The sequence below is a fragment of the Oncorhynchus gorbuscha genome, linkage group LG11, assembly GCF_021184085.1.
Source record: "Oncorhynchus gorbuscha isolate QuinsamMale2020 ecotype Even-year linkage group LG11, OgorEven_v1.0, whole genome shotgun sequence".
NCBI classification, from domain to species: domain Eukaryota; kingdom Metazoa; phylum Chordata; class Actinopteri; order Salmoniformes; family Salmonidae; genus Oncorhynchus; species Oncorhynchus gorbuscha.
The window spans coordinates 20,596,955-20,609,762 of record NC_060183.1 but is presented as its reverse complement, the minus strand read 5'-3'; the positions used below and the strand labels follow the sequence as shown (position 1 = coordinate 20,609,762).

At 46.5% G+C, this 12,808-nt stretch overlaps 1 protein-coding gene across 2 annotated transcripts in view; it reads left to right on the top strand.

The window, feature by feature from the left end:
* The window catches only part of LOC124048246 (thyroid hormone receptor alpha-like), a 155,585-nt gene that overhangs the window by 60,671 nt on the left and 82,106 nt on the right, over positions 1-12,808 (top strand). The gene's annotated exons all lie outside the window — the stretch shown is intronic.

Here is a 12,808-nt window from a genome sequence, read left to right as displayed (position 1 = left end):
TGCGTGCTTAGTCCCCTCCTTTACTCTCTGTTCACCCATGACTGTGTGGCCACGCCCAACTCCAAAACCATCATCAAGTTTGCTGACGACACAACAGTGTTAGGCCTGATCACGATGATACAGCTTAAAGGGAGGAGGTCAGAGACATGGCAGAGTGGTGCCAGAACAACAACCTCTCCCTCAATGTCAGAAAGACAAAGGAGCTGATCGTAGACTACGGGAAACAGAGGGACGAGGGCACACAGGGCACACACCCCAAACAGAGGGTACACCCCATACACATCAACGGGGATATAGTGGGGCAGGTCGAGAGATTTAAGTTCCTCTGTGCCCACATCACCAAGGAAAGAACATGGTCCTCTCCAGGGCCTAAAATTGTATTTTTGGTCCACCAGCCACTGTGGCAGGTAGATTAAAAAAATTGACCAGCCACCAAAATATTTTTGGCCATACTTACGTAAAAAAAAAACGAACAAAACATACTGATGACCATGCTTTGTAATGTTTCTAAAACAATAGATGTTTTAGTAAGAAGTAATGTGGTATATTGTTCAATTTAATACCAAAACTTTTTACCAAAATATCAGATGGGCGGCAGAATGTTCAGCTGGCCCTTTAAGGGCAGGGGTTACCGTGGTAACGGGGCCACTCAAGTTGTGTCACTGTGTCTGTGTGAGATTTGGGATCTAACTAGGGCGTCTCTTTGCTGTCAGTTAAAGCAGCAAACTCAAACTAACGTTGAAAAACAACTGAGCTTCTGAACAAAACTATGTAAATAGCCAACAAACACGAGGACAAGACTTTTGAGTAAATTACACCAACTTTTATGTCTGTGCGCAGAGCCTCCAAAAATGAATCTTTCAGCACTTCACTTGGAGCGCACAGCTCTCCTGTCAGGCAGTGTTGCTTCTTGAGGTGGAATATAGGATTTGGATTTCTTTGTGCGAATAGCATCTATGAAACAAAACAGCAGAAATACTTTGATACAGCTACAGCAGCATTTTGTGGTCATACTTGACCTTTGACTATTTTTATTTGCGAATGTAATGCTTGCTGGCCAACACTTAAATACTTACATTTGGCGAGTGGTCGGTGTTAATTTTATGCCCTGGTCCTCTCACACCTACACAGTCGTGAAGAAGGGGCGACAGCACCTCTTCCCCATCACGAGGTTGAAAAGATTTGGCATGGCTCTCAGATCCTCAAAAAGTTATAGAGCTGCACCATTGAGAGCATCTCAACTGGCTGCAACACCGCTTGGTATGTCAACTGCACCGCCCTTGATCACATGGCGCTACAGAGGGTGGTAGCGGATGGCCCAGTAAATCACCTGGGCCGAGCACCCTGCCATCCAGGACCTCTATTTATTCTATTTTTTCATGTATTTTATTTAAAATTTTATTTAACTAGGCAACTCAGTTAAGAACAAATTCTTATTGACAATGACGCTCTACCCCGGCCAAACCCGATCCGGATGACGTTGGGCCAATTGTGCGCCGCCCTATGAGTCTCCCAATCACGGCCCGGTTATGATACAGCCTGGAAAAGAACCCGGGTCTGTAGTGACGCCTCTAGCACTGAGATGCAGTGGCTTAGACCACTGCGCCACTCTATACCAGGCGGTGTCTGAGGAAGGCCTGGAAAATTGTCAGAGACCACAGCCACCCAAGCCATAGCCCGTTCACTCTGCTACCGCGCGGCAAGCAGTACCGGAGCGCCAAGTCACGGACCAAAAGGCACCTGAACAGCCTCTACCCCCAAACTATAAGACTGCTGAACAGTTAATCACATGGTTCCCCCGGACTATTATATTGAGACTTTTTCACTGACTCTATGTACACTCACTGGACACAACACAACAAAATGTGGAATAAGTCAAGGGGTATGAATACTTTCTGAAGGCACTGTATATACCCTCAACTACCTCCTCCCCCCTGCACATTAACTCGGTACCGGTACTCCTTGTTTATAGCCTTGTTATTGTTATTTATTGTGTTAATATTATTAACATTTTGGGGGGGAAATATTCATACTTTTTAACCCCGTTGTTGGGAAAGGGCTCAGTACTAAGCATTTCCCGGTGAAGTCTACAACTGTTGTGTTCAGCGCATCTGACAAATAACATTTGATTTGATTTTGATCCTCTTGCTTGTTCTCCATCTTCTTTTGAAATAGTGAGCCAACATGTTTTCATCTCTTTTATTTTCACGACTGATGAGACACATTTTCTCATGCTCTCTCTTGTCTCTCTTCGGCAGACATCTAGTCGGCAATATGTTTGGAACATCAAATCGGATCGCAGTATCGAATCTCGAAACGTATAGAATCGTGAGAATCGCAATACATATCGTATCGGCACTTAAGTATCATGATAATATGAGGTCCCTGTCAGTTCCCAGCTCTATCGTATAAATAGACGACAAATCGATTCCAACAAAGCTGTTTCTGATGCTAACTCTATTAATAGTACTCTGACGTATTATGGCCTGTTTGGGCTGTTGATACCTGTGTATTGATATGACCTTGCATGTACAGTAAATGAACGACAGAACTTTGATGCATGAGCTCATTTTCATCTCGTTTCAAACTAAGTCCTTCAGTGGAATGAATGGGACTTTGAGCCTTGAAATATTCATGCAGCGGAATCAAAGTTGTGGTATTCTGACTTGTCTCCCAGCTTTTACGCTTCGACTGTGAACTCGGAAGGCCCATCTTACCTGCAGTGTGGGAGCTTGTTTTAATGACATGGAAGCACAAAGGAGCTGTCTTCTTTAATTATGGAAGAGTGTTATTAGCTCTGCCTCGCGGCTCGCTCCTCTTTTCGTTCCCTTCTTTCCCCCCTTTGATAGCCCTCCTTTCCTCTCTTCTTTTCAACACCGACTTCATACGGCCCTTTGATTCTTCCTGTCCTGCACGGAGTAATCCCCGAATCGCATGAGTCACCTCCGCTAAGCAGCCGACGAATGTGTCAGGATGGGTGCTAATGGCGCTCGGCACCCGACGCTAGCTCCTTGGCCCTGTTCTCTGGTCTTTAACAGTGTCAATGGATGCTGTGTCACACCACAAGTTGTTGCCAGGCACCCGTTGCTCCTCTTACAGAATGCACGGGCCTTCATCTGATGAGCTCTAAATTAGGTAAAGAAACCCTCTCTGCCTTAGCTTGCAAATTTGGGGATCCACTGACTAAATATCAACCTTGCAAATTTGATTTAAGGTGAAATCCACTCTGCTGATGACATTTGCAGAAATCTTACTACAAATGTAACTGAGGTGTTGGTAACAGAACCATGTTGAAAGAGACACGTGGGATGGACAGGGGACGTCAGTAGAGACTACCACACCATGTTGAAAGAGACACGTGGGATGGACAGGGGACGTCAGTAGAGACTACCGCACCATGTTGAAAGAGACACGTGGGATGGACAGGGGACGTCAGTAGAGACTACCGCACCATGTTGAAAGAGACACGTGGGATGGACACGGGACGTCAGTAGAGACTACCGCACCATGTTGAAAGAGACACGCGGGATGGACAGGGGACGTCAGTAGAGACTACCGCACCATGTTGAAAGAGACCCGCGGGATGGACACGGGACAGGGCAGTGTGTGGGCCTTCGTATGCGTGTTCTACTGTAGCCACAACAGGAATGTTACAGGGGGCTTACCATACAGTACGCCTCACACCAAGCAAGCTGTGATTGGGTGTAGGGGGCACAGTGGTGAATACTAGGGAAGGCACAGAGGTTGTCGTGGAGGCAGTCTGCCTACCCCAATACAAGGGTCCTAACAAGACAGCACAGGGATAGTAGGGCCTACAGCATTGTCCCATGTATGGGACCTGACCTTACCGGTAAGAGCGGCGTAGATGGGACATGATGTTACTAGAAACCAGAGGGTTCCTTTGACATGTGTCCAGTTCAGATGATCTCATTGGTTTATTTATCCAACAGTAATAACTGTGCGTCGAAGTTGAACATCACCGATGATTTGACATGGACCAACAACACCCAGGGTCCATCCAGTCATGAGTGTGAGTTAGTCCCGAACCCTTATAAAGGAAAGCGATTCCATATCATTTTCATTCAAGGGATGTGTTTCTCTCCATCACATTCGCTCTTCTATGAGCTTAAGCATAATGTGTTCAGTGTGCCTGTTATTCCCAGCCCAGATATTTCCCCCCTCCCTCTGTCATGCTCACAATTACTGCATTTAAACACACCGGCCCAATAGCCGCTCCCTCGCTCTTTCCCTCCTTCCCGACCCATCTTCCATGCAAATTAACTCCAGGCCACTGCTGTTCGCTGCTTGACCGGCAATACATTTGAGTTTTGACAAGCCGTCTGAATTGTCTTTCCCTCCTCCCTTTCATCTGCCTCTCTCTGCGAGCTGCACAGTTGTGCAGCTGCTCATCAACTTGGCCTTGTCTTTATCTGTCTGTCTGTCTGTCGTTTCTCTCTGTATGTCTCTCGTTTCTCTCTCTCTGTCTGTCTGTCTCTCGTTTCTCTCTCTGTCTGTCTCTCTCGTTTCTCTTTCTCTGTCTCTCTCGTTTATCTTTCTCTGTCTGTCTCTCTCGTTTCTCTCTCTGTCTGTCTCTCGTTTCTCTGTCTGTCTGTCTCGTTTCTCTCTCTCTGTCTCTGTCTGTCTCTGTCTGTCTGTCTCTCGTTTCTCTCTCTCTCTCTCTCTCTCTCTCTCTCTCTCTCTCTCTCTCTCTCTCTCTCTCTCTCTCTGTCTGTCTCTCGTTTCTCTCTGTTTGTCTGTCTCTCGTTTCTCTCTCTGTTTGTCTGTCTCTCGTTTTCTCTCTCTCTCTGTCTCTCGTTTCTCTGTTTGTCTGTCTCTCGTTTCTCTCTCTCTCTCTGTCTGTGTTTGGCTGTCTGTCTGTCGTTTCTCTCTCTCTCTCTGTCTGTCTCTCGTTTCTCTCTGTTTGTCTCTCTCGTTTCTCCGTCTGCCTCTCGTTTCTCTCTCTGTCTGTCTCTCGTTTCTCTCTCTGTCTGTCTCTCGTTTCTCTCTTTCTCTGTCTGTCTCTCATTTCTCTCTCCCTCTGTCTCTCTTACTGTCTGTCTGTCTGTCTCATTTCTCTCTCTCTCTCTGTCTGTCTCTCGTTTCTCTCTCCCTCTGAGTGCTGTGTGTTATACAATGTGAATGGAGTCTTTCAGTGGCTCTAAACGGCCGCCCTTGGAATGACACCATGAACGTGCTGTGTTTTTTCTTTCTTTCTCTGTCTAGTTTGGACACACAGATGGGCTGTAGTTCACAGATGGGCTGTATGTCACAGATGGGCTGTAGGTCACAGATGGGCTGTAGGTCACAGATGGGCTGTCGGTCACAGATGGGCACGTGTGTGTGCTTTTGTCCTCTAGCCACAATGGCTTGTAGCTGTAGATGATGGAATATAGAGAGTTTTGCACGTGTTAGTCATGCAAGCGCAAGAGTGACCATCTGATATGCCGGACATGGTGATCGTAACGCCATGGCTTCATTTTGAAACAGTTCCTTTTAAGGCATGTATTAGATCAGATAACTGCTAGAATTGCATCAATGTGTGTTAATAGCCTGAATCTCTATTGATGCCAGATGTACAGATCCCACGATACTTTCTTTAGATTAGCTTTAAAACCATACTGGTTTTGTTTCTCTTTCATGAGATACACTTGTTTGCATCATATCTTGTTTTGTGGCTTTAATATCTTTATTTTATATTCATTGGACTATACATCTATATTTGTTTCATTAGGCCTAGTATTATTTATTTCGTTTTATACTTCGCTGGCTTTTGGGATATATAACAAAGATCAATAGAATACATTACATTTCATAATACTGAAAGATGGCCTGGCTCCCCAGTCCCCTCTCAACCCCCTGAAGCTGCACACAGAAACAAAAAACAGAGACCCCCTATTTTTATTCATTTCCAGAGGCACTTAGTGTCTTACTGACGATGGATGCTTACCCGCCATCGCTGCCCTGCCTACTCTTGCAGGGGAGCCATTCGCCCCCCAGACTGCTGGTATGAAAACAGAGCATTGTCATTGTTTCCTGATAACATATCCCATTCATAACCTAACCTACTCTCTGTTTGACTGGGATTAGACAAAAAGCAACTTTCTCTGCCATTTTGCCTTCTCAATTGTCTCAAGGGAAGTATGAAGTTAGTGAATGGTTAGTGTGTTAGTTTTTACGTGATAATGGAGGTCAGAGTTCAACAACATGGGAACAGGGGGGGGGGCTCCACATAACCAGTCCAGTGACCATGATAACACTCCAAGGCCAATGCCACAGGCTCTATTAGGGATGCACACGTCATGCTCCTTAGCTGATTGGTCCTTACTATCCAGGGTCCTTGGAATGTCCCTACTCCCTACCCAATTGAAGTCAAACTTTAAAATGGTTAGGGTAAGGCTAGGGATTAAGGGTTAGGGTTTAGCCAAGGGACGTCCCAAGGATTCCGGATAGCGCTAACCATAGCTGATTGGCTTCAGAGTCTGAACTCAGAGAGTAGTCGTCAACTGCCAAAGCTCCCAAGAGCTTCAAAGTGCATATCTAATCAAACAATACAAGCTCCCTTGACCCATGAGCTGGATCAAATACAAGCTCCCTTGACCCATGAGCTGGATCAAATATGTGCTTCCTGGACCCATGAGCTGGATCAAATACGTGCTTCCTGAAACCCATGAGCTGGATCAAATACGTGCTTCCTGAAACCCATGAGCTGGATCAAATACGTGCTTCCTGAAACCCATGAGCTGGATCAAATACGTGCTTCCTGAAACCCATGAGCTGGATCAAATACGTGCTTCCTGAAACCCATGAGCTGGATCAAATACGTGCTTCCTGAAACCCATGAGCTGAATCAAATACGTGCTTCCTGAAACCCATGAGCTGGATCAAATACGTGCTTCCTGAAACCCATGAGCTGAATCAAAAACCCATGAGCTGAATCAAATACGTGCTTCCTGGACCCATGAGCTGGATCAAATACGTGCTTCCTGGACCCATGAGCTGGATCAAATACGTGCTTCCTGGACCCATGAGCTGGATCAAATACGTGCTTCCTGAAACCCATGAGCTGGATCAAATACGTGCTTCCTGGACCCATGAGCTGGATCAAATACGTGCTTCCTGGACCCATGAGCTGGATCAAATACGTGCTTCCTGGACCCATGAGCTGGATCAAAACAAGTGCCGCCCATTTAAAAAATGGTATCTCTGCTGATCAGTACTTCACTTACCTTCAGGAAAAAGGTAGTTAAAGTTAACTGCTTGAAATTGATCAACAACCCTTGACGTCTGCTTATGATTCCTGGTTACCGCACTTGCACAAGTAGTCACTAGCAATGTTCCCTCTAAGGTGCGCACAGCTCCCCTCGGACTGCCGTGCAGATTAAGTATCAGCCCGCGCAGAGACGCACGAGATTGAACTTTACTAAACTTTCTAGAGATTTCCCCTTTAGTCAACACTACGTTTTGATCTGCTGTGGGAATTGTGCTCGAATCAATGCAATATTAACCACTTTCAATCTAACATACAGTACATGCAAAACTAACTGTGCAACAGATGTTCTTGTAGGCAGCACGTATTGGAGTAGGATTCTATTGCATTGACATGTATGACTCAGGCCCGTACGCTAGACAGAACGGTGCGTCATAACCAATCAGAGCTGCAGTAGGCCCAAATGCAAATGGCCATTGCCATATATCGATCTGTGCCATTCACTTTGAACTGGATTGCCTGAGCGGTCGTGAGTAGATGATTGTTTTGAGGTCAAAGCGAGAGCTGCATGTAGCCACCTGTGCACATTTGTTCATATTGTTTGCTAGTTAGTGAGTTATTAGCCCAGTTATAGCTCATTTCTAGTAAACAATGGGGGAGTGGTTGCTTCCAACAAGAGCACAGAATGTGTACATTTCTAGCCCTCTTTGAAAAGCGAGTCAGGTAAATAGCTTTTTTATCTCTTAAAGGGGCAGTGTTGTATTTTGAGACGGTCTTGAATAAACCAAGTAGCCTATAGGCAGAGGGTAGCTTAATTTGTCTGATTCTCTGTAATAATGGTATGGGAATAATATATATATATATATATTTTGAACTTTTTTTTTCATCAAAGAACAACATTTTCAGTCACCTCCTTGTCTGAAGGACAAACAGGTTAATGTCAAGTCCTACATGTTTTTTTCTTTCTTTCAAAAGTCTCATGGAATGTAGGGCTACAGAACATTAAACACATTGGTTAAACTGGATGACAGAACAGCTATTTCCATGTTAAAATGTTATGGGATGCATTTTCTCCATTGTTTTTATAGTAGGCCACTCTGGCAGGCCTACGTTATGATCAAAAAAGCCACAGGTAGCCTACTTGGCCACTGTTAAAACTGTAACTTAAAGCGGGTACAGCCTCAGTGTTCACAGTAAACATGCACCGGTAGTTGCAGAGAATTTTCACCATGTTCAAGTTGCAGCTCAGCAGACCTGAAATTTGCTCAGTGCCAGATTCTTTTTTTTAGGGAACATTGGTCACTAGCCATAATTGGTCCATCGCAGCATATGCAATTTCCAGTCACCCTGCTGCTAGATATCTTAATATGTTTGGCCCTGCACAGCTCCGTCTCAAGCCCTGCATGCAAGGGGCATATCCCTCGAGGCAGGATCTGATCTTCTCAATCCCCACCATCAGTCACTGAACCATGTGACAGGCCAGTGAATTACCTTCACAACATCAAAGCCTTGCCACCAGAGAAGGGGCCTTTTCAGGTGGAGAGAACTTGGGGCCCACCGAGTCTAGCCCCAAGGTGTTTTCAGTTGAAACAGACACACCTTGTACCTTATGCTCATGTGATCCAATGTTATCCTCTTGGCAGGGGTGTGATGTTTTTCCCCACAACCCAACACCTTCCTTAGTCAGTAGCGAGGGGGAAACGAATCCCCACAAAAAGTATAGCCGTCTTGTAACCAGGAATCTCGTAACCTGCAGAGGCACTCTCTTGGAAATGTTAAAAGGTAAAGACTGTCTGTTAAACTGCAGCTTGGGTTGCACTTGTGATTGATTGCTATGCGTGGAGAGTGAGCTGCTTGGAAAGGTAGCAGAGTTACTGTTGCTATCGCGTTCACGCGAGCAGGGAGGGCCTCTTTCCTCCGATTCGAGATCATGTCGTGCACAGACTATGCATCAAGGCCTACTATTTTTTCGAAAGGTCTGCTTTGTGTTAGACTTCAATGAAATCGATTGAGAGGGCGGCCACAGATCACTTTGAAAGAAGTAAGCTGTTTTCATAGGGAGCGTTTAACAGCTTCCTACAGTGTAGAGTATGATGAGTCTAAAGGTTGCAGGGCGCGACCTCGTGCCCCTAGGCTTGTCTGAGGTCAGCTAGATTGTCATCGTAAGGATCTGTCAGGGTGAACAGGACACAAACCCTTTTGAAGTCGCCCTGATGACATCACCCTCCGCGTTCTTTTTCTCAGAACCGATTGAGGTTGGATTCCGTTGACGCCGAGGTCGTCGAGTACTTAGCTTTTATCCCGAGGCCTACTGTACTCTCCCACAACTCCTCCCCTGTCCTGGGCTCCACTCTCATGTGTGTTGACGAGTAGCCTTGGGAGGATTCCACATCCACATGTCTTATCGCGGAGAGACCTGAACTCCCTCTTTTATCTTGTCGTCTTGCCCTTTTTTGAAGTTGTGAATTATTGCAGAGTCGAGAGCCGTTTCAAATTAAAGTACCAGGTTCTATTTCTAGACCACGGATTCGAGCCAGAAAGAAGCTCAGAGTACAATTGACCTTGTTTGATATATGCTGTTGTCAGCGCTGGCCTCATTATAGCTTAGGTCATTGTTAATGGTTGTCCTCCTTTTTTTCAACGGACCCATTTGCAGCCTATAGAACCAGTGTGTCAGACGCATCTGCTGTGTTTAGGAAATTCAATTAGTATGATCAAGAAAATGCATGACACATAATAGTGGGATAGGAGCCAGGTGTCAGCTTTCCGTGGTGCACCCCATGTTCCATTGCTCGTCATCTGCCGGGAGAACAACATTAGCTAAAGTAGATTTACATCTCTATGGAAACTAGTATGATTTCTTCTGTTTCTTCTGAAGAAGTGCCGTCAGGTCTACCTCTGAAGCAAACGTCTGGTACACAAACATAACCTCCTTTGTGCAATCCTGTGTAACCTGATTGTTTACCATGGCATCCGTTTATGCTTTGGTACCAGGACGTTGTTATTGTTTACGTTTCAAACGGTTAGTTGTACACCGAGTCTACCAAACATTAGGAACACCTTACTAATATTGAGTTGAGAGCAGGTGTTCTCAATGTTTTGTCTCCTCAGTGTATATCTCAGGCCAAGCCTTAATTAGACCGAGGTCTCTACAGATGGACAACCTGGACATGTACATGATATTGCTATATGAGTGCAAAAATTGCATGAGCATACGATCGTTTGCCACATTATCAAAAGAATAACACGCGTCTCCACGTACACAAGCTCTTGCGTTTACCGGCACACAAGTGCACCTACATTCTCAAATAGTGCATACTCACCATACAGACACTACACATACTCTGTATTTCTGTTGTTCTGCGTCAGTACGGAAGGGCCGATCGCCGTGTTTGGCAAGGAAGCTGTACCCCGTGTTCAGTAGTCCGCAGCAGCGAAAGCACACTTGGCAGGCGTCGTGAATCCGCAGCTTGAGCGAGTCACTGTACTCACGAACCCCACGGTGCCCGGCACAGCCAAACACATACGCCCAGCTGCAGATGTCAGATGGCGAGGGAGCAGGTAACTGTTCCAATCCAATACGGAAGCTGCTCATCCCTGACAAGTCAGTCTAAACAGCAGCCGGCAGGGAGATTCCTATCTACGTTGGATAGAGTTATAAGCCTGTAGCTTCAGCTTATCAGCTTAGAATATGGATGCACTGTAACTGTAGCTAGCCTTTGGCAGTAGGATACTTTGATCGCTTTCTTAATAGGCAGAGCTTTCTCATTGTATCTTTTAATGGCCGAACCCCTCTTAGCAGATCGACTCAGCTCTAGCAGAGGGCATCATAGGACCTCTCTTTTTATTGCGTGAATTGTTCCCTCCCGTCAATCCCAAGGTGCTGCCTTTTTTCTTTTCGTTGGTTGTTTTGTTTCGATAGCTCTCAGCAGGGGAAGAGCCCACAAGCTAATTCACGACTTTCAGTCTGACAAAGGCGGCCTTTCACAGGGCTGACGTGAGAACAGTGGAGTTGGCACTGTCCGCCTCATTCTGAAAGTAAAGCACCCAAGACTTGACTTTGAAGCCTGTGTCTTTTACCAGAAGACAGGCCCTCCTCTCCTTGACTCGATAGGGTGCTCAGCCCTCCAGCTCTTCCTGCTTTTCACTTTGCTCTGTCCCTGTACTCCTCCATCTATCTGGTCTTTTAACATCACTGATGTTGGTGGATAGTCTGATGACTCTTGTCACATACTGTCTGTGACAAGAGGGGTGGAGGAATTCAACCCAGCCTTCTCTCACCCCGTTCTCATATGCTGCTCGCCTCGTCATGAACACATGGTGGAGTTATTCTCAGTGAGCTGGGTGCAGTCCTTTTTCATGGCATGTCTGACCTCTATTCCTCAACTACACCCACCCCCCCACCACCAACCACACCCACCCACACAGATACACAAACAACCATCCACCCCAAAAGTACCCCCCCCCTCCCTCCAGGTCTTTGTCTACAAGCCCATGAGGCCCTCTGAGCAAACATAGCACCCGACCCCTGACCCTGTCTAATCAGGCACAAATTAGGCATGTCGAGAGGACGCCCCCCTACCTCCAACACCCCACTCCCACCATCCTATTTCCACAGGAGCAGTTCTTGCCATGAGGGAGGGATTCCCCCACCCCCACACAAACAGGCATGCATGCACGCACAGACACACACACTCATACACACACACATACACAGGCACACACACACGCCCTCCTCCCGGCGCTTCCCTTTGGATAGGACCGTAATGACATTAACAGCTTCCACCTCCCGGTGAACCGTGGAACAGTTTCCACTCTGTGCCCATTCCTTCTTCTTCTCTCTTTTTTCCCTCTCCTTCCTCCTCTCAGAGTTCCATGTCTTTCTTTTTTTTTGGCCCAATTAATTAACAGTAATGCAAACGACGCTGTAAAGGCCTGGGATCTACAACAACAGGAGTCCTGTTTTCACAAGAGCTGATTACATAATCAGATTAAGCCCCATATCTAAGAGCCCAGATCTGAAATCCCAGGCCCCAGCCAGCTAGCTCGCTGTGCTACTTTTCCCTTAAGACTTACCCCCACACCAGTGGGCCGCCAGGGTTTTATGTTAATGTGCGCTCTAGTGTTATCAACGACATCTTTATCGTTCTAGATTGTTGCTCTGTGAGAAGGTGTTGGAAGTTCACGGTTAGCCATTGTTATGTAAATGCCATCTGAAAAGTACCAGTGGCCTGAGACACAGATGCCGGGCCCGCGACACAGATGCCGGGCCCGCGACACAGATGCCGGGCCCGCGACACAGATGCTGGCCCGCGTCGACGGAAACAGAAAAGTCTGGTGTAAATCCTCAGCAAACATGCAGGAATGTCTATTTCCGAACACATTGTTGTTCAGCGCAGCACAGTCTGTGGCCCCATTAAGCAGGCTTTGCATGGGCCACGGATACGACCGCAGGCAACAGGTATGGCGGACATCAGCAGCAGATTAGAGCAGAGTACTACAGGCGGTAGGGAGATTGAGAACATGCGTGTTAATGCTTGCCTCTGGAGCTTGGAGCTACAGTAACATGGCGCTATTACAGGAGAGAAGCACGGAGAGGGG